At 37.5% G+C, this 24,653-nt stretch overlaps 1 protein-coding gene across 6 annotated transcripts in view; it reads left to right on the top strand.

Moving 5' to 3' along the window:
* The window catches only part of BMPR1B (bone morphogenetic protein receptor type 1B), a 394,444-nt gene that overhangs the window by 168,321 nt on the left and 201,470 nt on the right, over positions 1 to 24,653 (top strand). The window contains exon 1 of one of the 6 annotated variants that reach the window (XM_039241287.1): positions 21,252 to 21,294. The exons of the other annotated variants lie outside the window; for them this stretch is intronic. The gene's annotated coding sequence lies outside the window, so the exon portion shown is untranslated. Of the gene's footprint in view, positions 1 to 21,251; positions 21,295 to 24,653 lie in introns of those variants that run through there. 6 annotated transcript variants of the gene reach the window in all.

Raw genomic sequence — 24,653 nt, 5'->3', positions numbered from 1 at the left:
GTGTGGTAAGTATACTTTACTAATTAATTGATTAGTATGGAGAAAAATAAAATAATATTAAAGGGACAGTTCTGCAAGTAAGCAGGGTTGGGATATGAATATGGTAGGCTTATGTCCTCTGAAATTTTATGTTTATGAAAGGAAATATTGAAATAAAAGGGATTGTTTAGATATTCCAGTTTACCTTTTGGTAGTTGGTATCTGGTTTGCAGATATACCTTAGGTAACTACTGATAATAGATGTACAGTAATTGTTGAATAAATTCCAAAGCCCTCAATTCAAGTTCTGGCATCTCCACAGGATGCTGATAGATGATTGAAACTTCATGGACTTAAGCTTTTCAGATAGAAAAATAATGAATTTAGGTGCTGGAAAAACTGGATATTCACATGCAGAAGAATGAAATTGGACCTTTATCTTCTATCATACACAAAAATTAACTCAGATTGACTTGACTTACAACCCTGAAACTATAAAATTCCTAAAAGAGAAGACACAGGGGAAAAGCTTCATGAAATTAATATTGACAGTGATTTCATGGATAGGACACAAAATGCACAGGCAGCAAAAACAAAAGTAAACAAATGACACTACATCAAATTGAAAGGTTCTTCACAGCAAAGGAAACAACATAGGTAGGAGATAACCTATGGATTGAGAGAAAATATGTAAACTCTAAATCTGGTAAGTTAATCTCCAAAATATATAAAAACTTCTGCAGCTCAAGATCAGAAAATTTAATCACCCAGTGAAAAAATGAGCTAAGGACTTGAATAAACATTTCTCTAAAGAAGACATACAAATGGCCCAACATGAAAAAATCCTTCATGTTATTAGTCATGGAAATGCAGATCAAAGCCACAATGAGCTGTCACCTCATACCTGTCAGGATGAATATTACCAAGCCAAACCAAATGAAACAAACAAAATACACAGAAAACAGTGTTGGCAAGGACGTGGAGATCTTGGGAGGCTTCCATGTTGGTGAGAATGCAAAATGGTGCAGGTGCTATTGTGGAAATCATATGGAGGCTCCTTAAAAATTAAAAAAAGAACTGCCATATGATCCGGCCATCTCACTTCTGAATTGAAAGGAGGATCTCAAAGAGATATTAGCACTTTCATGTTCTTTGCCGGCACTACTCATAATTACCAAGATGTGGGAACAACCTGAATATAGATCTAGAAAATGTGATGTGTACATACAATGGATTATATATACATACAATTCACTCCTAAAAAGGAAGGCAGTTCTGTAGCATGTGATACCATGGATGAATCTTGAGGACATTACGCTTAGTGAAACAAGCCACTCCCAGAAAGATTCATACTGCATTATTCCACTTACATACACAAAAATAAACTCTGAAATAGTCAAATTCATAAAATCAGAGAATGGATTGGTGGCTGCCAGGGCTGGAGTAAAGGAAATTACTTTATACCTTTAATCAGCAGGTATAAAGTTTCAATTAAGCAAGGTGAATTAGCCCTAGAGATCTGTTTTACAACATTTTCCCTGTAGTCAACAGTACTGTGAGGTACACTTAAATTCAAGAAGGCAGATCTTACGTGAAGTGTTTTTACCACAGTGGCATGCATTAAACAAAGAAAAAGAATATGAACATAAAAATAACATGTTTACATTAACTGTTCTTTCAGACACAGAGCTGTTTGTTCACAAGAAGTCTTTTCCAGAAGCTGTTTTTTTTTTAAGTTAATTTAGTTTTTTTAAAATGTTCTTTAATTTATTTCTAGGAGAGAAAGAGAGGAAGAGAGACAGCGTGAGCAGGGGAGGGTCAGAGAGAGAGGGAGATACAGACTCTGAAATTGGCTCCAGGCTCCGAGCTGGCTGTCAGTACAGAGCCCGATGCGGGGCTCGAACCCATGAACTGCGAGATCATGACCTAAGCAAAAGTCGAACACTTAACCGACTAAGCCACCCAGGCACCCCAGAAGCTGTTTTTATAGAACAGATAAAATCAGACATGTTCTTCTTGGAGATGTAACGGTGGGAGGAGGGTGTGGCTATAAAACTTCCTTTGCTCTGTTTGCTCCTACCCCTGAGCAGTTTGAAATGCACTAGATTAGATGATCTTTCAGCTCAAAGATAATTTGGCTTGTAAATCTCTTTGACCATGATTTTCTCAAAGGTTTGGTTTATACTTGGGCTGGGTCTTAAAATAGTATGGAGCTAAAAAGCATGAATAAACTACTCCCAAGGGGGGGGGGGGTTGCTGTCAGCACTCAGTTGTTTCCAATTATTGTAGGATCCACTTTAAGGATGTTACATCTTCACTAGCATATGCCATTTTGCGGACCCTTTAATTTTGGGGAGAAAGCCTTCTTCCTTCTGAGAGTGATTTTCCTTTTTTACCCTGACCTTAGGCTTTTAAAGCATTTACTTGACACATCCGTATGACTCCTGTTTGGAATGGTAGTTACTTGTTCCTGCTGGAACAAGTGAGGGAAGTTGGATTTTAAAATTACCGAAATGACCCTATCAGCTGAATTGTGTCAGCTGACAATGTGTGATGATTTCTTGTTCTTAAATTTCTAGGCAAAACTTCCTGTACCCCTAAATTAGAGAAAAATATTGATTTTTTTTTTGCTTTACATTTTTCTTTCTCAACATTATAAAATTTGGAGAAGGTGGAGAAAGTGTAAGAGCCTATTGGGAACCCTGAGCCTCTACTTCCTTCATTTGGAATAGGGGCACTTTGTGGCATTTTGCTTCTTTTCATGGTAAGTACGTCTTGCTTTGCATGCTGTAATCTTTCAGAACAGGGACTGTAAAACAGGGCAGAGGCAAAAGCCTGAGATACAGAATCAGAATGCATCCCAGACCGGGTTGGTGGGGTGGACGATGTGGCTGCCTCCTCAGCATTCTTTTGCCACTTCTGCGGACAGCCCGCGGTTTCCTTTTGAGTATCCATGAATTTTCAGGAGAGCTGACTTCACTTCCTCTATGTAGTTTCCATGAAGACAGTCAATGCATTTTATCCTTCTGGCTCTAGTGATTATACAGGTTGGGCATGAGACCTGAGCCAGTTCAGTCAAAGTGGTTGAGCATTTTAGAACAACAGTGCTTTCTTTCTTGGTGATTTTGAGCAAGGTATTGTTACCTCAGTAACTGCTGCTCTCTGTTTTGGAATAATGAGCTGAAATAGTATAGTGGAGAAATGGGTCTTTGGTTATTTCATTTAACCATTGGATCAAGCCTAACCTGAAGCTTATACTACTTCTTAACTTTTCAGTTATGGGAGTCAGTAATTCTCCTTTATGTGCAGGTTAGTTTGAATAAATTCCTGGCAGTGAATGAATTTTGCCTGATATTTCAAGGTCTTTGGTACTTATGCCTAGATCTTCCTATTTTTGTTTACTTTCCTTAGAAGTAAAATCTCCTGCCTGTTTAGACCTCAGTTTCCTCACCTATTAGGTGAAGAGTTATATTGGACTATACAAAATATATATTATATAACTTTTTCTCTCTGCTTCTAAGAAGCATAACTCATGTCTGTTATATCAAAAGTTCCTTGACTTTCCTCTTGCTATTTAGCAAGATTTATCCTGCTACCATCTAGACCTTAGGAGTGTGGATCTTCTAATACCATGCATAGAACAGCATAAATGGCATACTTTTAATCTATTTGACAATCTAATTACCTGTCTTCTTTTACCTCGGAAACAATTTTTTCAGAGATGTAAGTTTTCAGTAAGAGATGGACATAGGACTGAGGAAGAGTGATTATTTTCCTATTAGTCTATAAATAAGAAATAACACATGACTTTAGCAAAGCTAATAATTAATGATGCAAATGATAAGTAGCCTGTCTCATTATAAATCAGTTAATTTTTCTGTTGTTATCTAAATAACATACTGGCTTCCTAACCTTAGCCAGCCATCAGTCGTCAGTAGTTAAAATAATTATTTGAGAATAGTTTCACAGATCAGTTCAAACCTTTGACCTAGCATTAGAAAAACAACTCCAAGCAGTTGCCTTTAAGATATGCTTAGTCCATGTCAAATTGACATGTAAGGATAAGCTCAGAAGTGCTTCAAAATATGGACATATTACTGGAGGGGATTTTAATGAGAACTTGAATATTTCATGATGGCTTTAACCATCTATTGAAAAAGATAAGCTAAAGACCACGTAGATTTTTTAAGCTTAATGGGTGCCGATGGTGGTGGATTGGGGGTATGGTGGTAGTGGGAAACAACTTTTATTGGATCATGCCAAACGGTGACAGGAAGCAATCAGGGCTTTATAAGAATTCAGTAAATGGTAATTTGCAGCAATCCAATTTCATGCAGCAAAGATTACCTTCGAGGCACAAATTTCTTTTTCTTTCTTTTGTTTTTTGAAATGACAGCTTTGATATGTGTGACTCACTGATGAATGACTTTGTGAAATACTACTTATAAAAAATAAGCATGCTCTCCCAGATTGCACTGCAGGACATTTAATGTCTTCTGAACAGATGTTTTACAAATTTTGCAAATTTTCTATCAAACTCTTCTTGGTCTTCTCCATAAGGAAAAAAATTTACATGACTGATACTGCTCTAATTTTTCTCTTTTGCTTGCTAGTGAGACTTAAGCAGCAAGTTTTCCTGCTTTCTGAAGTATTACTTAAAGATATCTAAATTTTATAATTTTTATTTAAGGCCAATCATAATATTAGCCCAGAGGAGTTTGCCCTGGAGTTCAGATGCATCTGCCATTTTGAATGGATGCTCCGGGGACCTGCCTTATTTTGTTTCTCTCAAGAACACCTTGTTAAATTTGGTGATCATGTCCAAAGTCAGCAATGCATGCTGAGTTTCATGAGTTATTTGGCTATACATTGGGTTGCTTTTTTTTTTTAAAGCCGTCACTATTTTCATTGAATCTTATAGTGTTATACAGATTTATAGTTTGTGTGTGTGCGTGTGTGTGTGCACGCACGTGCGTGCTGTGGCTACATTTGCTTTTTGCAGTTAAAAATAGTTTAAAATAGTACCTTTGAATGGTGTTCATAAGGTGAAAATCTAGTAGATAAAATTCAGAAAACAGATGACCTCAAATTAACTTATGTGTTGGCTTTTAAAAATAAAGCATTTCTTTTATTTTCAAACTTAAAGGGGTAATTTTCCCTGTGATAGAATAATAGGAGTTATTTTAAAAAAGAAATGTTCTGTCTCAAAATTGACCTAATATTTACTTTCTTTGCTTGAAAGTTATTTGCATGTAATCCATTCATTTAAGGTTTTTACATTTCACTGACAATAACTGGTAAACATGGATGATTTGCACCCAGCCAGCCCAAGTCACAGACTTGATACACAAGAAGAAGACAGTAAGAGCTCTAGTGGATGGAGCTCTAACTCAGTTTATTCATTCCTTGTGGGTCACTGATGAATTAATTTGCTTTCAGATCTGCATCAATGCATTAATATTTGCAATTAAATTCAGCAACTACTGACAGTGTTGTTACGATCAGATCATTAGGTGCCTCTAGATGAGAAATAGTTTTGGAACATTTCTTGTTTGTCAAGGAGCCAACAGATTATGAATGACATAGCAAGCAAAAAGAAACAACATTCAGGATGCATTTAGTAACTATACAAGATATAGGCATTTTGTGAGGGCTCATGGAATCGCTGGGTCAGAGGTGGATGGGGAAAAATAAAATCATAAAGGATTTGATGTTTGAGATTATTACTGAAGCATCAAGCAACCTTTTCAGTGAGAGGAGATGGGGTGAAAGGGCAGTCAGTTGTCAGGAATGGCATGAGTAAAGATAGGGAGGTAAGATGAAGTTTCAGTGTAGTAAGCTTTAAATAGGTTGTGTGCGAAGAAAACTGCCATGGAATGGGCCTTAAATGCCAGCAGTTAGAATTCTACTTAGGAAGAACTAGAATGCAATCCGCAAGTTGCACAGATAGTAAAGGACTAAACTGCATTATGGCAGAAGCAATGGAAAGGCACAAATTCCTGGCACATTTGACTATGTGGAATCTGTTGTATTTGGCAACTGTTTATACAGAGACGATGAGGGAGACTGGCATTAAGGATAATTCCAATGTTTTGGGGCTTGTGTCTCTGGAATGTTGGTGATTTTATTAACAGAAATTGGGAAGTCAGAAGAAGGAGTTGTTTGTGGGTAGAAAACATAGGAATTAGGTAAAATGCACTTCACGTATGCTTTGTTTCCATGGCCCTAGCAAGCAAAAGTCTCATCTGATAATTAAATGTGTGCATGTGTATATATATCTCTCCAAGTCATTCACTGTAATTGGTACATGATAATCTTTTATAAATTTCTTAAGATTTAGAGTTATATGCAAAAACCTATCATATTATGCAAGATGGAAGACCAATTATATATAAATATTTTTTTAAGTTTATTTTTGAGAGAGAGAGAATGTACACATAAGTGGGGGTGGGGCAGAGAAAGAGGGGCAGAGAGATTCCCAAGCAGCTCTGCACTGTCAGCATAGAGCTGGATGTGGGGTTGATCCCACAAACTGTGAGATCACGACCTGAGCTGAAATCAAGAGTCAGACACTTAACCTAGCTGCCCAGATGCCACCAAGACCAATTATATTTTAATTTTGGCTAACTAAAAATAATGCAAAGAGTTGAAATCACAGTCTAATTTCTGATTGATTCTTCTGACACAACACTGCATGGGTCCACCTCTTACCGTTCTGTCATGTGAATGTGGTGAAAAGCCTGAAGTTTTTTTCTAGAAGTCGTACAGAAAGACAAGAGGAAAATACTATTTGGCCAGATGCTGTGTAAATAAACAGCTGGCTGAGACTACTGCCTTTTATGCCTTAGATGTTAAAACGTGTAAAACAGGTCTCTACTTTTGCTTTTTGTTCTTCGGTTCATACCAGTTATTTTACCTGCTTAATGTCTTTTTTGGGATTTTTATGTACCAGTGTTCTTTGTAAATAATACATGCAATTCATTAATTTTATAAGCTCTTAGACTTCATTAAAGTATTTAATGGGCGAGGGGCACCTTGGGTGGCTCTGATGGTTAAGCATCTGACTTCAAGTCAGGTCATGACCTCACAATTCGTGGGTTTGAGCCACACGACGGGCCCTGTGCTGACAGCTCAGAGCCTGGAGCCTGCCTCTGTGTCTCCTTCTGTCTCCCTCCCCCACCCCCCACCTCCCACTTGTGCTTGTTACATGCACGTGTGTGCGCGCGCGCTCTCTCTCAAAAATAAAAACATTAAAAAATTTAAGAAAGAAAAAATGGTGAATATATTTGAGAAGCGTTAAGGAGACAGAACCAGCAGGATTTAAAAACCGAGTTGAGGAAACAGCAGTCAAGATATCATGGACGATTCTTTAGTTTCTAGTTGTGGCAAGAGGGAGAATAATGGTGAAATTCACTAATAGAGAAAACACTGAAAGTGAAGCAAGTCTGTTGAGGGAAGGGAAGATGTGTTTGGTCTAAGATCTGGGGCATATCAAACTTGGGACTTCTGTTTACTTAAGTAGAGACGAGTAGAAATCTCACAAGAGAGTCTGGTACGGTGAGGAGAGCCCTGTTCTGGGGATACCTGCTCTGAGAACAATCAGTACTTCAGTACTGTTCAATGAAGTCATGAAATTGGATGGAATGAACCCGCAAAGGGCCAGAGAAGAAAGCCCCAGACTAAACTGCTGATAGCATCCACAGGGGAGATAGAGGAAGAAGAGAAACCTGCAAAAGACCCTGAGAAGCAGCAGCATAGGGGGCAAGAAATGGGTTAGGAGAGTGAAGAGAACACCTCAGTGTCATATGATCCTGAGATACAGCAGAAGTACTAAAAAGAGGCCAAGAGATTTTTTGGAAAAGACCTTTACAAAAACAGTTTCAGCAGTGAGACCATAACAGAGTCATACAGAAGTTACTGAGCAGCAAACATGATGTGAGAATAGAGAACATAGTTCTGCATAGCCCCTGACACATATTATTAAATGCTCCAAATGTTTCTAATTTACTTTTCTCTACTGAATATCACCCTGTCCAAGTTTTTAAAATATGCCATAGCACCCCCCAAAGCAATACTAAATAAATGTTTAATGATGGCTTGGACTGAAACCTCCATGGGAAGGAAGGTAAGCACTTTAGGACGCTCATTGTAGTATAAAGCATTTAGGAATCTGTTAAACCATTGTCTTAGCCAAGTTTCATGCTCCTCAGTCTAAAATTAGTAGGCAGCACTGGTTTTGGTTGGTTTTAAGTATATATGTAATGAAAACTACTCAATGAGTTGTGTCACAAATCATTTTGGCAGTTTTAAAAATTAATCTAGAGGAAATAAATAAAATCTTTAACCCTATCTAAAATATTTAGGAAATATATCAAATGTAAACCTCATAAAATACAAATACAATATCAAACTGGATGATGCCGTGGATTTTTTATGACTTAGTAAGCATACACCGATTGATTATTTAATTATCATTAATATTAATTGTGGTACAGGAAATATTCACTATGAGTTCACCTGTCTTCTTGTATCACCCATTAAATGTTATTTATTTATTTGTTTGTTTATTTGTATATTTATTTATTTAGAGAGCATGAGCAAGGGAGGGACAGAGAGAGAGGGAGACACAGAATCTGAAGCAGGCTCCAGGGTCTGAGCTGTCAGCACAGAGCTCAAGGCAGGGCTCAGACTCACGAACTGCGAGATCATGACCTGAGCTGAAGTCAATGCTTGGTCGACTGAGCCACCCAGGTGCCCCCACCATCCTGTGCTTTGATTACTGTATCCTTAGTTTAGGTCCTGAATCACTATACACTCTCTTGTCTCCCTGCAACCCATTTTCTCCTTTCATTCTAGGGTCTGTTTTATAGTCAAAGTGACTTTTGCAAAAATTCATTTTTAAGTGGTTCCTCAGAATAAAGTACAAAATCCTTAGCATAGCATAGGAGGCTCTTGAATATATGGTTCTGCTTAAATCCTCAGATCTTGTACTTCATCACATGTTGTGTGATTTTAATACCTAGCTGAAACTTCCGCCGAAACTCAGAGCTTCCCTGTTTCCTGCTCTTCCAGATGGGCTGTGCCACTTCTCAGTGCTCCTTTGGCACACTCTGTTGAACTCTAAGGCAGCGCATTGCAGTAATTTGTTTTCCTATTCTTTCCCACTGTTATTTTACTTTTAGTATGCAGGGATTAGAGACCATGACATTTTTCCTATATACTTTTACTTGTAAGTATTTAGCATACAGCTAGTAGATATACAGTGGGAATTAATTAATAAATAACCAGACTAAGATCAATAAAACCTACAGTTTACTTTCAAGTGTGTCACTGTATAGGTGAGAAGATTTACAGGTACCGATAATTTTTTTAAAAAGCCCGTCAACAAACTATAACAAATAGTGTGGTATGAGCTACTAAAATCACGATTGCAAGTAGGAAGTTCTTAAATGGTAACATCTCAAGAGACCATCTTTTGAGGATCTATTATAATAGAATTACAAAGAAATTTTCATGCCATTTAATCATGTTTCTTTTAAATGAGGTCTTATTGTAACACTTAAGGCATTCAGATTACTTAAAAAACATTTTTATTGACTCTTTAAAACTTCACCTTGTCTTTTGTTTTGTCAGTTTTATGAGAACTCAACAAAAGTGAGTCAGGATGTGTTAAATTTCTGGACATCTGTTTGGCTAGCTAGGAAGCATGAGGATCTTTGCATGTTTTTCTTTTCCTTTCTGAAATTAGTATAATTTCTATTATCTAATAAGATTTCACATGATTCTGGCCCCTGACTTTATGCTTTCTAATTATTCTCTAATTACAAGAAATATAGTGCTTTTTTCTCTGTCTAAAACAAGTTAAGAGGACTTAATACATTTTTAAGAACTTGGACCTTTTACTTTCATGAACACTCCCAATTTTAAAAAGCCATTGTGACATAATTTTCCTCATAATAATGGAGTAAAATACTGTTGAAAAAAATTAGTGACCCTTCTGACTTTTCAAGTTATATATGACTGCATGTCAAAGACTTTATATTGCTTGGAAGAGTCAAGGCTGTGAATATTAACTCTGTGATTGCAAGGGCAGGTTTTATTTCATTTGGGTTTGAATCAGGTCCCTCAGGGTTCTAGAATTGTGAAAGTTGTCTGCAGAGCTGCATGGGGAAGCTGGGGGCAGCTGGGCAGGCTGTTGATGAAGCTCAGCACCCCTTTCTTCCAACTTCCACATTTCTGCCACGTCAGCTGCTTTTATCTGTCACCTGTTGGTGTATTTACTAACAGATTATATTTAAGGGGGGAAATATTTCTGAAATACCTTGAAAAACAGTGGTTCACTTGAGGCATATATTCAAGGAAATCACCTTGTTGACGCTTGAGAAAACCCATGAACGTAGAAAAAGTACAACATTTCTTTCACTACTGTTTCCATGTTTCACCTACAGGGACATTCTCAAAGACTTTGGGGGAAAGCTGTACATTTAAAAGCGCTAGACAAGCAGAGTGTTCTCTCTCATCTGTTTTCCATCAAAGACTTTCAGTCACCACATGGTATTTCCATTGTATGGTCATTAGAACCTGTGAACCAGGGCCTGACTCGATTTAGGGGGAGTGTGAGGTGGAAATTTGGGGGATGGTGGGAAACAGAATTGTAATGGTTCTTAGGAGCAGGGAAAGAGTTGCTGATCTTGCCAGTGTCATGGTGTTCACATCATAATACTAAGTACTTTCATGCCAGGAAACTGAAGGATCATGTCAGAGTTTTATAGATTTTGGCCAAAGTCTGTTCCAAGGGAAAAGTAAATGTTTAAAGGTGTTGACCATTGACTTAACTTATTCTTTCATTCTTTTGGTCCCTCTTTTCTCTCCCCTGCCCCAAATAGGGTTATCCTAGGTGCAAAATCCAGGTCACTACCATAGTAACCACACAAATAGAGCACAAAGGAGTGCTATTTGCTTTAGTTTTGTGGTGGTGGAAGGAAAACTACCCATGGAGATGCTTATAGGTGGCGTAGACAGCGGTACAAAAACATGTCTGTAAGAGATGGGTTGGAATGGACTTTGCCCATAAAATAATTTGTGTCTTAAAGAAGCAGAATCTAGGGAGTAACTGCATCTTTTTAAACACTTTTAAGAAGTTGGCAATGTTGATTTGAAATGCTATTTAAAAACTTTCAAAATGACATTTTTGGGGGAAACTATAACTGTCAATTTGAAGGATGGGATTCTTTTCAACAGAGCTTATAAAAATATCCATTGCCATATGTGAAGCAGGTTAGGGCAGTGTATCATAAATAGACAAGTTTGTCAAATATATATGTACACACCCTGTTTTAGGCCCCAGAGGAGAAATTCCAGGGCCATCGATAAAGACATGTTGTGCATTTTTACAACATGGTTTACAGATATGCAGACATTTTATTAATATCCATAGCAGGAGGAAACAGTAGTTTAAGAGCAGAGATTAATTATACATAGGACAAAAAGAGTATTGGAGGTTATCATGATTTGCTGGACTTGGTAGGGTTAGGGTTCATAGTTGATGGTAGTATCACTCATAAGGGCCTGCCTCACCCTTTCTTCGGCTGATGATTCTGCAAGGAAAATTATCTTCCATAGTGAAAACCTCCCTTGGCTCAAGCTATTGTAGTTGCTACAGTAGCTTCATTTCTAGTTATAAAAGCAGTATGTATCCATAATCAGAATTGTGTTCAGTTCTTCAACCCAGATGTAACCTCCCTGGACACTTAAGTGTATTTGTTTTTTGTATGAGTGTGCATATTATATACAAAAGATGTCTGTATGATATATTTATATATAATACCTACATATAAATTGGAATCAAACTCTATAGATGGTCTTGTAACTGCAGTTTTATTTCATTCATTTAACAATTCTTCATTGTGTACCTGACCTAATCTAGGGATTTTCTATCCCATTAAATATTCCTTGAAAGCATGATGTTTAATAACTTAATATTCCATTATATCATAATTTATTTAACTATCTTTTGTTAGACATTTACATTGTGTTTCTGTTTCTGGTTTTTTGCTATCATAAATAATATTAAGTCATTACTTTTTTACCTCCTTTTTTTTTTTTTCCTGTTTCAGTATATCTGATTATTTCCTGAAGAAAAAGTCCAAGAAGTGTAATTATATTTTAATAATCCTCAACTTAGTGGCACTGTATTTGGGGGAAAATGATGAACTTAAGTTTTATAGAGCCCAAACAATTTTCAGGAGAACCGGTAAGACAGAGTCACTGTGATTGCCTTTTCCATAATCCAGCATTCTGGATGGATTTTTAGTGGCCTAGACTTCAGCATCACTTTCGTGGAGGCATATCAAGGTTCTGACATGGCGCAGTTGCCCAATGTGTAACAGATGTTTGTTATGACAAATAATGTCATTGTAAACGAAGTTATTCATTTCTCATTAGTATTCTCAGACATGTGAGACAACTTCAATACCCAGTACATATGCATAAAACAGCTTTTACACACTTCTGGGTCATTGATGCCATAAAAACATTCCACTATGGCATGACCCTAATGAACAAAAAGAATAGGAAACATTTAAGAGGAAAGAAGATTCCTACACAGTGCATAGATATTCTATTGTTCTGTATGGTCAGCGGAGTTTGCTTTTATTGAATTTAAAACCATGCATGATATATGACCCCTTTAGATACACCTTTCAGTAGCTAATGGTTAGAAGGTGTAAAAACTAGATATTTTTCCCATTCCTTCTCTCACCCCTACTTTTCTCCCTCTACGTGTGTGTGCACACATGCACATGCATACTTACATGTTTGATGTGTTTTCAAATATGTGATTTGGTTCATTTCAATTATTTGTAGTACCCACACACATTTAGTCGAGTGTTTAATCTTCCCATGAAATGCTTCAGAGATTCGTCATATGAAATCATTGCTTTCCCTTTAGTGCTAAGTCATAGCAAATTATCATCTTCGTAGGTTGATTTTGTAGAGTGTTAAATGCTATTTAGGTTTCCCTAGATATGAAGCCATTTATTTTTCTCCTAATCACTTAAAATAGCAAGAACTAATCAACTGGAGTTTTTCTCCTTTTTATGAATACACCAATCTACTCCTGACTCACGTGCATGTTTCTGCCTTTAGGTCAGTGGGAACTTTTCCCAGCATGTTTTCTTTTTCCCTTTCATTCCTAATTTCTCTCAGGAACAAATGGCCACATAGTGAGGCATTAGAAACTTGTTGCTGAAGGTGCTAACCTAAACATTAGTGCCAGGATACGATGGAGACTTAATAGACTAATTAATTTGTCTCCTGCACCTCTGACCTGGGAATTGTGTACAATGGGCTATACTTACGGAATCAAGAGTCTGGGATCCAGAGTGGAGAAAATGCAAGTTTTGTGTGCTTTACACATCAACGTGCAATTAGTACAGGGTTCTTTTTAGAAAATAGATTTTGAAATGAAACTTTATTCCATCACGTTTTACAAATACCATACTGCAAGAGTCTGCACCTTTTTGTTTCAGTTTTCTTCTGTTACATTTTATAGTAGTACTAAACAAATCCCTGGCAATGGTTTGATCCATATATGCTGCTGACCTTCAGAGGAGCCCTCTTATATAGTAACGCCACAGTTTCTGTATTATCTTTTCTGATGTAGCATGTTCTCATAATTACCACAGTGACTCTTAGAAAAAAATCTGAACTTGAAGCTTGAATGACAGTTTAAAGAATCTTTGCATTATCAATTCCTGACCATGGTAATCATTCGTTCAGTAAGAAGATTAGTTTTGTTTCCTCTTCTATTCCTTTTCTCACTTCCCCTTTATTTTAAAGACAGTTTAAATATACTTCAAGAGCAGTTAACATTTGACTGTCACTGAATGCATGTGCTGGATGGAAGCTGAATTGCATCTGTTCATATTTGCTGGTCAATGTATGGCTTATGCATCTCTTTGGATCTTGTGAGCTCACTGAGGTACCAAATAAACTCTTTGCTCTTAGGATTGTATTCAGAACAGAGTTTTGATAATTAGGTAGTTTGTGGATTTGGAAACATTCGCTAGGCCACCAAGGGTCAGTTGAGCACACAGCAGGCAATCTGGGCATTGGTGATAAAGTGGGGAACAAGACTGATGGTTCCTGGCTCTATACTAGGCTTCTAGTACAATACTGGAAGTCACACACAAGATAAACACAGAGAGTAATAATATAACTCAAGATAAGGCTCCTTGTTATGTATATGTGCACATAGTGGAACAGGGGAAGAGGGTAGAGAGTGACTGGAACGTGTGTGAGGTGCTATATTAGCCAGAGTATTTAGGGAATGGCTTTCAGGGGGGCTGGATTATGGCTGAGCAGTACATGATGAGTTGGTGGCTTTTGGGTAGATACTATTATTGGCAGTCATTTCCCCGAAGGAATATGCAAGATTTCATAGTCTTCTCAGTAAAGGCATCATGTGTGGACATAGTAGATCCTCAAAGGATACTGTCAGGATAAACAAAATAAATAGATACTGGCATATAATTTAAGTGAAAAATGCTTTACCCTTCTAAAGCCATGTTGCCTCTAGTAGTGCAGTGAAAGATTTAGGGTTTGCGGGCTTTTTCTGTTGTTAAAAATGTAATGTGAACCTCACATTGAATTTTTTTTCCCTGCAGTTATCTATTATTCTTTTATTTTATAGGTTTCAAAGTGGTAGAGTGAGTGAATGTATCTGAAGTGGACAAAGCATGTGTAAATCATCAAGAGCCTCGTATACTGCAAATATCGGCAGCATATTTAGTGGTCGATAGTCTAAAGCAAGTCAGATTTGCCATCATGGTATAGCTCATAGAAATTAAGTCATTGATATTCAGGGAAAAACTGTAAAATTGTTTTGTGTGTCAAGTTACATTGAAGCAATTCACCATATGTCTAACCAGGTCATATAAAGGTTAGTTGAAGTGTTAGAGCAGTAATTTGAATTCCTGGGGAGGGGGGGGAGGTGGAGGGGGCAGAACTAATGAAGGCATGAAGTCAAATGGCATAGAAGCCAAACAGAAAGAAGCAAATGTAGACTTCATTGAATGCCTTTAAGTGAATTTTATTTGTACCCATTTTCAAAAGAAAACCTGACCAACAGGTATGTTTGTAGCCCTGTCACGTTGACAGGTTGGGGGTGGATGGGGGAGATGGAATTCTGTTATCTCTGAACACATAATGTTTGAAAGACATTCCAAGATGAGTAGGTAGATAAACATGGTTTCCAGTTTAGGCTTTAAAATATTAATCTTGACCTGTTTCTTCTTGTTTATACATTGAGAACTGCAGTTTTAAAGACAGAAGAAATATTTAAGAACGGATTTGACTTGCAGTAAAGATTCATGTCATGTGTTAATGTTGTCAGAACCCTATCCTTGGTCCTTACCTCTTCTCATTCAGTTTGTTTTCGTCTGTACCTGTGCTTTCAATTGTCATGATTCCATTTTCTATATCCCTTAGCTCACATCCTTATCGTTCCTCAGTTATAATCGAAAATAGCCTAACATCTGTCCATTTTTTTCTTCTTTCCAAACTGTCTACCATTTCATTAGCAGAAGGGATATCTGATCCTACCATTCTATCTTCAATGGCCCCTAATACCTCCAGGATTATGTCCTGTAGCTTTTAGGGCCCTTCAACATCAAGCTCTTGCCTGCCATTCTGGCCTTGTCCCTAGTTGCTACCCTTTCTCTACCTATACTTATGGCCTGTGAGTTTTCTATCACTCCTCAATTCACCTGCTTGCTCCTTCATTCATGATTCTGTTCCTTCCCACTTATTGTTCTCTCTTTCTTGAATGCCATCCCTACCTCTTCTCTTGTTTAATAGGCAGATTTTTTATCTATCTTTTATGATTCTCTCTTTTTTAAAAAAATATCTTTATTTATTTCTGAGAGAGAGAGAGAAACAGCATGAGCAGGGGAGGGGCAGAGAAGGTGGGAGACACAGAATCTGAAACAGGCTCCAGACTCTGAGCTAGCTGTCAGCACAGAGCCTGATGTGGGGCTTGAACCCACGAACTGTGGGATCATGACCTGAGCTGAAGTCGGACGCTTTACCGACTGAGCCACCCAGGCTCCCCTTTTATGATTCTCTTTTAAAGGAAATGTTTCTTCTTTTGTGAGACTTTCCCTAGCTGAGTTAGGTACTTCCTTCCTGTCCTTCCATAATGCTTTGACTACATCTCTGATTTGATTCTCAGTTTACACCTTAAAATGTTTCTGTGACTCTCTCTCAATGCTCTATGAACCCATCACAGACAGATTCTGTCTTCTGTTTTCCTTTTATCCCCAGCCCTCAGCACATTGACCAGTAGGGACTGACTTGTCATGTGGTGAGTGAATAAACTGATACCTGATCTGTGTTTTGCCTACTCATAGGAGAAAACAATTACAAAAATATGATTTAGTTTCTGTCCTCAGTGAAGTGGTGATTTTACTTGGTGGGCAATGTATAGTAAATACATTAAATAATTAGGGAACACAAGGTAAAGACTAGTATACAAATGAATTATTTATAAAGTCTAAATATTTATGCATATACATACATACATCCATTTACATTTACATATGCATACACACATAGACAGGCAAAGGGCAAGGATGGGAGAGGCTTCATAGACTAGATAAGAGTTTCATGGGATAGTGAGAGAGCTGAGGTTGGAAATGGCACCATGATGCCACTCATGGAGTCTGAGGCATGAGCGGTGATATGGCTATTGAGTTGGTGAGTCCTTTTCCTGCATATGTTTTGTCTAGCTTATTTTTAGTAAGTCTTAAATTACATAGGCTTAGTATAAAGGAAAATTCATTTTTATTTGCAAAGGGCCAAATATCAAATAAAAGAAAGGAGAACAATGAATGAAAGCTGATGTGGGTACTGTGTATGTGTTGGAACGTGATATCCATATGAAGTGAGATCCGGACTGAATAATTAAGTCTTAAGGATAGATGCCTTGGTATGAAATGGAATGATTGGTGGTTAGAAGAATTGTACTGTGAGAGTAAGGGAAATCCTCTCTTTGGCTGGGCTTGAAACAGTAGTTGTAAACAGAATTTATAGGGATCAAAGATGTTATGGCTAGTATGGCTGTTCACCCTTGTGAGGAAAATGAAAAGAAAACCAGAAATAAAAATCAAACCAAGCAAACCAGATTCGTTAGTTATCAGATCAACAATAAGAAAGGGTTTAAATTGAATTGGACAGGACTATTTGATAGAAGAGAAAACCAGTGGGAATGTGCAGAAACACGTGATTAGCACGTCTGCAGAGCCTGGGATCTATAACCACAATATGCAACTCGACTTTCCTTTGCATATCAGTTTTCTGATTGACCTGAAGATACTGCTGACCCATGTAGGATCTGTGAGGCAGAAAGAGAATGTGGGGAACTCTCAGTCAAGTCACTCTTCTCAGCTCCTGAGATCCCTGTCTGGTCCACTTCTCTGCACTTTCCATAGTCATCTTATGTGTTGTAGGTGATGTCCAGAGTTTTTGGTTGTACTGCCAGGAGAGATAGGAAGAGGTACTTACATTCCATCCTTGTCCAAAATCACTTAGATTTTTAAAAGTCCTTATCAGGCCCTTAGAAATTTAGGATAGAAGCATGTTGAATTGGTAGCTTTTTAAATTTGGGGAGATAGTAACTTCAAGATGCTGTGGATTCTGAGACATCGAAGAAAATAATGATGATAATACCTATCATTTTATGTAACTACATTTTCTATATACCAAGACCTCTTTAAAAGTATATTATAATTTCAGTAATACCCTATTTTCTTCTTGTTCTTTTCCTCTTTTTTTTTTTTTTTGAGGGAGAGTATGTGTGTGCATGTGTGTGTGTGTGCATGAGCAGAGGGGAGGGGCCAAGGGGAAGAGAGACAATCTTAAGCAGGCTCCATGCCCAGAGTGGAACCCATCATGGAGCCTGATGTGGGCCTGATATGGGGCCGACGTGGGGCTCGATCTTGAGCTGAAGTCAAAAGTTCGATGCTTAACTGACTGAGCCACCTGGGCACCCCAGGAATACCTATTTCTGTGACAATCCTATGTAGAAGGGAAACTAGGGCAAAGAGAGGTTTGTGAGCTTGACCCAAGACTCCAGGCAATCTGATACCATAATTTGAACTTTCAATCACTGTGTCCCTTCTGCCACTTGACAAATACATTATTTTAAGGCTCTGACATTGTACATTGGGAATCACCAACTTTCAACAAAGGATTAAGGAAATGGTGATGGAACTAAATGTTTAAAGTGATAGATTCTTAAGAGAATTCTGGATATGAGCCAAAAAGAACTCTGACTAGAAATTTAAATTTTTCCCACATTGTTTTTTTTACCGTAAAATTAATTTTATAGCTTCTGTAATTACAGAGTAACCCAACACTGTGAGTTAACGCCTGGGTAATAACTAAACCCTTCAACATAAATCTAATAGTTCTTGACATTGTGGTGGTCTGTGATGTTATTGGGTTGTCACGAAAACTTAAAAACTACAATTTGAAAGTGGGCTTGAGTGCCATCGTACTTGCACATTTGGACATTTTCCTAGACTAATGTGGTACGAGTTTGTGCTCGATTTTGTCAAGTTTGTAAAATCCACAAACTTTGGTACTTAAAGTCAGGTCCAAAGCAGCCTAATAACTAAAATTTGATATCTAGATGCTGTTTCTTATTTTTTCTTAATTCCTTGATAGAAACAATTATGTAGAAGTGGCATATTGCTAATGCAATTTGGTAATATGTAGCAAAAAATTTCATTTGCTATTTTAGAGCTTTGAGGTGACTGGTTATATTGTCTGATTTTTATAGTTTGATGTAACTTTTTCCAAGTATTAACCTCAAAATATCTTGTTTTGGTTTGACACATTTTAAAGCCAAAGCCATTTTAGGATATCTTTGCCTTAGTTGAAGGAAGCCAACGATCATGAAAGTACCTGGCAAATTTCAACAGTGTTCTTGTTAGTCAGTGTGGTCATTGCTTTAACTTGAATTATTTGTTTTGAATCAGATACTATTACAAATTAATCTAATACTACCCTCCCCCTTTTTTTGGTCTAGGAACAAGGCCAACAATACTAATACATTTGTGTGTTATTATTATGGTGATATAAAAATCAAACATTTATGAAATAACAAAGCAAGAATTGTTCAAGATACAATAAGACACGAAGTCTGGTTAATTTTTCCAATCTGACTTTTTATAAGTTCAGGCTTTTGCAATATTGCTTATGGGATTTTTTTTTTTAACATGTCCTAGTCCCTGGGGATAGAAAATTCTGTGGTCCTCCTAGAACTTTAACTTTTTTTAAATTATAGTTTATTGTCAAGTTGGTTTCCATACAACACCCAGTGCTCATCCCAGCAAGTGTCCTCCTCCATGCCCTTCACCCCCCACCCCCATTAACCCTCAGTTTGTTCTCTGTATTTAAGAGTCTTTTATGGTTTGTCTCCATCCCTCTTCTTAACTATGTTTCCCCTTCCCCTCCCCCATGGTCCTCTGTTAAGTTTCTCCTGTTCCACATATGAGTGAAAACATATGGTATCTGTCCTTCTCTGCCTGACTTATTTCACTTAGCATAACACCCTCAAGTTCCATCTACGTTGCTACACATGCCAAATTTCATTTTTTCTCCTTGCCATGTAGTATTCCATTGTATACATAAGCCACAGCTTGATCCATTCGTCAGTTGATGGACATTGAGCTTTAATTTTTTAAAGCCTTTTTCTGTTTTTATCATGATTGTCAAAGAAATAGTATTTGCCGCATAGTATAGAACATACAATCTGTCTTATTATGGGGCTTCTGGGTGGCTACTTAATAATTTAGATAAGGCTCATGTTGGCCTTTCTTTCCATATTGTCAGCTGTACACTCCGGCCACAGTTACTGCACTGGATTTGTTCCTCTCTGTTATGCTGAATTGAACTTACTACCAAACACTAGGACTTACTTCATCCTCTGTTGTCTCCACAATTTACCCCTAAAGTTCATTTTCACTTGTAGAACCCTCTTGAAGGCTTTCATCCTTCAGTGACTGGATTTTGGCACAGACTTTGAACTGATTTCTCTGCTTCAGGTGTTTTTCAAACCCCTGCAGAAAAGTTGCTCTGCATTTTGAGGTGCACAATAGTACATACAGTATAAGAATGTGGTAAATGCTTATTGATTGGTTGGGAATGAATTCTCAGAGGTAGAAAGTCTCAGATAACTTCATTTGAATATTGGGACTTCTGATGATGAAACCCTATTTTGTTTTAGTTTTGTTTGTTTGGTGGAAGATGTTAGGAAGTTTAGGTTCTTTTTCCATGCACTTTCTGTATTTTACCTTACAACTTGCACTGTGGCTTTCCTATAGGTGATGAAAAAAAAAAAAGGCCTGGTTACCTACTTTGAGTACTACGTGGAAGTTCAAAATAGTAAAGCCAGAATTATTATTTTCTTTATGGAGATCTTCTATTTTTATTTATGAGATATATTTAGACACTTAAAAAGATAAAATGGTGAAAGTTAGCAGGTGGTGTGGGCAACATAAAAGAAAAATTAGCATTTTATAGGACTTTTCACATTATCTGTGAGATTGTTGATATGGTATGATTCATTGTGGGGGTCTTATTCAGCAGGTTTCCCTGCATTTTCAAGAAGAATAAAATGCAGTCTGGCTCTAGTCTGTTGCATTTTAATCAAAGTCTTTCAGTAAACTTAAAATTGTTGGTGAGGAAAAGTGTGCAATGAAAGTTACGTGCACAGTCCCTTGCTTCTATTGTTGTGTGTTCAAACATCACTCATCCATTTCCAACAGGTGGTCTTCCAGCTGTGCCCAGAATGTTTCAAATGATTTAGAATCTATTTCCACACTTAACTTATAGTGTGGCTGTTTACTGCAAAAGGGGTTCTCTGATTATATAGCTCCTAGGCACAGGCAGGAGACCAGAAGACAGAAAGGCGAGTCTAATTTGAGGGCTACCTGTATGTGGTCATTGCATCAGAAGAATCACGAAGTGGAAGGACTGGGATTGTTTTTATGTATAGCATCTATGTAATGGTAAATGGGTGTTTCTTTTAGTCTTGTATATTTTGGCATGTGTATTTATGTTATGGCAAGGGGATTTAAATGGCATCAGACTATTTTTATTTTTACAGCTGTGTGAAGATACAGTGAAAGAGCTTGAATTCTCAGAAATTAAATTTAGAGAATTCAATAAATTAAATTAATACTTCATTGCCGTATTAAATGGATGAAAAGATATCCCTATTTTGCCTATTCAATGAAGAAGTAAAACTAGGTAAGGTCTTATCTAGCTATAAAATTATCTGGTTAGTGATCATAAATGACTTACTGGAAACATGTAGGACATTTCATGAATACACACACCTTCATCAAGGTATTAAACAAACTTAGAACTTCTGGATATTTATGTGCTTCATGCAACTGAGATTAAACTAGCTTTTGTGTACTTATTAATCAATCAAATAAATAAGTCAGTAGGCAGTAAATTAAGCAAAGCCATTTCCCATGTGGATTAGGTTTGCTTTCAGCTGTAAATAATTGTGGTTGAAATATCTTATTTTCAAACTCTATTTATATGTAACTGATACCATGTTTAAATGTCATTTTATAGCTGATATAAAATCAAACTATCACTGTCACTATGTGGGTTATTATTATTGCACTGAGTTCTAGCTTTAGAGCACTACTTGAGATATAAGCAGGTGCTAGGAAATGTTGCTTTAAAGTTTCAGGCATAGGATAGAGTATGTCCATGCAGATAAAATGGTCCTATTGGTAATGTTAAGAATATATTTGCCTTGGGGCGCCTGGGTGACTTAGTCGGTTAAGCGTCCGACTTTCACTTAGGTCATGATCTCGCGGTTTGTGTGTTCGAGCCCTGCGTCGGGCTCTGTGCTAACTGCCAGCTCAGAGCCTGGAGGCTGTTTCAGAGTCTGTGACTCCCTCTCTCTCTGACCCTCCCCTGCTCACGCTGTCTCTCTCTCTCTCTCTCTCTCTCTCTCCTAGAAATAAATAAAACATAAAAAAAAAAAGAATATATTTGCCTTCTGTGGGCAAAATGAACCAGATTACAAGCTGCAGAAATATGTAATACTTTGCCTCCACACGGTCCTGTGCTGTAGAATTGCTATCATCTAAGGCACTGTAGCATCCTCTGTTACCACACCTTCCACTCCTGAATTCTGACTCATCCCTTTTACCAGAAACTTGTAAACAGCCATATCCATCTCAAAGAATATCCCCATAGATACAGTCTGGTATGGTGATAAAGAGAGCTGGCCCTGGAGCCCGTTGGCCTGGATATGGATTCTTGTTCTTCGTTCACTTTGTGTGTGACATTGGTCACACTACTTGTCCATTTCTCCATGTCTTCAGCTTGAAGTGAGGATAATAAGAGTATCTACCATGCAGGTTTGTTTAAAGGTTAGGTGAATTAATATGTGTACAATGCTTAGGACAGTGCCCTGCCCTGAGCAAAGGTGGCTTTGCCATCATCCTTTGATGCTTGGTTCTCCCATATCTGATGACTGTAGGTTGAGAAATATTGTTGTGGGAAACTGGAACTTCACATGTCATCTTGTCTCATGGTCCTCATTTTAAAGTTAAGGAAAGGGAAATTGAGTGCTGTTGTTTACTTGTTCAAGATAAAACAACTGCTTAATGGCAGATTTGGGACTTGAATTTAGGTCTTTTTCAGTGTCGTCTTCTCTGTTTTAGTCTCAAGAGTATTTAGATAATTTCAGTAGCTATAGTTTACACATATGATCTGATGGTCAGAATTTCTCTCATCTCTAATTCGGAATCTCACTGAAATAGTTAAAATGCTGCAAATGTATAGAGTAGGAACTATTTAATATTCATACATTTCTAAAACCACTTTAAAAATTCTCACTTGGAAAGTGGTTTGTATGTTTTGTTATAAAAGAATATCAAGGGGTGCCTGGGTGGCTCAGTCGGTTAAGTGTCCGACTTCAGGTCATGATCTCACGGTTGTGGGTTTGAGCCCCGCATCGGGCTCTGTGCTGACAGCTAGCTCAGAGCCTGGAGCCTGTTTTGGATTCTGTGTCTCCCTCTCTCTCTGACCCTCCCCTGTTCATGCTGTGTCTCTTTCTCTCAGAAATGAATAAAACATAAAAAATTTTAAAAAAAGAATATCAAAATAAGGAAACTAGACTCTTCTTCTGTATCTGCCAGAGCATGAAACACCTTCACATTTTGTGCCCTAAAAAGTGATAGCGGTTTCTTAATACACAGAAGCTCTTAAAATTAATAATGCATTATTGCTTTGTATTTTACCGGAGACCAGGATTCAATTCATCATGCTTTCTAAGTAGGTATGTATGATAACTGAAGAGAAATTGTTTTATTTGTTTAGATGACCTCGTATAGTTTCCCTTGAGGGCCTGATGATTTATATTGTAATTTTTGCAAAGCTTTGTGGCTCACAATAGAATATCAGACAGTGAGATGGTGATGTGCTTTTGGGTACTTACAGTGGTGTGATGCTTCCTGAAAGCAAAACTATAAAGAGCCCCTAATTACCTCCCCTCAGCAGTTATTTTGTTTTAATGAACTTTTTGCTTTATCCTCGTGCTACCATAATGTTTACGGTGCAACCCGTATACCTGCATTGACTGGAGAGATTGAATGGCTGGGCTTTCTGGATATGTAATAGATTCCAGCCTTTTTCCGTGACATCATTATTATAACAGACTTCTTTGAGAATATGAACAGCAGCTGTGCACTTTTGTGAGTTTTACATTATGAACCATAACAACCTTTTCAGCTCTATACAAGTGATAGGGCAGCTTGATGCTTAACAAATGAAGCCAAACTCTGAGCTGTGAAACTGTTAACAGATCTAGTAATGACATAGGCCCCACGTACGGCACGTTTCATAACACAACAGGGGAAAACAGGGGTGACCGTCATTTAGCACATTGGCCAAAAGGTTTTTCTTCACCTCTTGTTCAGTGTAACTTCACAGAATCAATACAGAATTCAGATTCATGTCAGCAGATGTGGCATATCTCCAGTTGAGTTTTATTTTGAAACTTTTATCAGATTTTCCATCATACGAGTATTCCATTTTCCAGCCTTTAAATAGGAAACCATGAATTTCTTGGTCCTTAAAGATCAAAAATAAAAATGCTTATTCTTACCATATAGTTAAGAATGTAATGTAATGTGATGGGGAAAAGATCTCTTGATTAAAAATCTATGGTCTGTTTATGTGTAGAAAAACAGCTGTATCTTTCTAATCAGTCTAAGTAAAGCAGAAATCATTTTAGCAGAGAAGTTTTCTTTTTTAAAAAAATATAATTTATTGTCAAATTGACTAACATACAGTCTGTAAAGGGTGCTCTTGGTTTTTAGGGTAGATTCCCATGGTTCATTGCTTACATACAACACCCAGTGCTCATCGCAACAAGTGCCCTCTTCAGTGTCCATCACCCATTTCCCCTCTCCCCTCTCCCCCCCCCCGCCCCGTCCATCAACCCTCAGTTTGTTTTCTGTATTTAAGTCTCTTATGGTATGTCTCCCTTCCTCTCTGTTTGTAACTATTTTTTTTCTCATTCCCTTCCCTCATGGTCCTCTGTTAAGTTTCTCAAGATCCACATGTGAGTGAAAACA

Source organism: Hyaena hyaena, unplaced genomic scaffold (assembly GCF_003009895.1).
Source record: "Hyaena hyaena isolate Hyena2069 unplaced genomic scaffold, ASM300989v1 scaffold_191, whole genome shotgun sequence".
Classification (NCBI taxonomy): domain Eukaryota; kingdom Metazoa; phylum Chordata; class Mammalia; order Carnivora; family Hyaenidae; genus Hyaena; species Hyaena hyaena.
The sequence above is the reverse complement of the archived record's forward strand: the minus strand, read 5'-3'. Positions and strand labels throughout refer to the sequence as shown.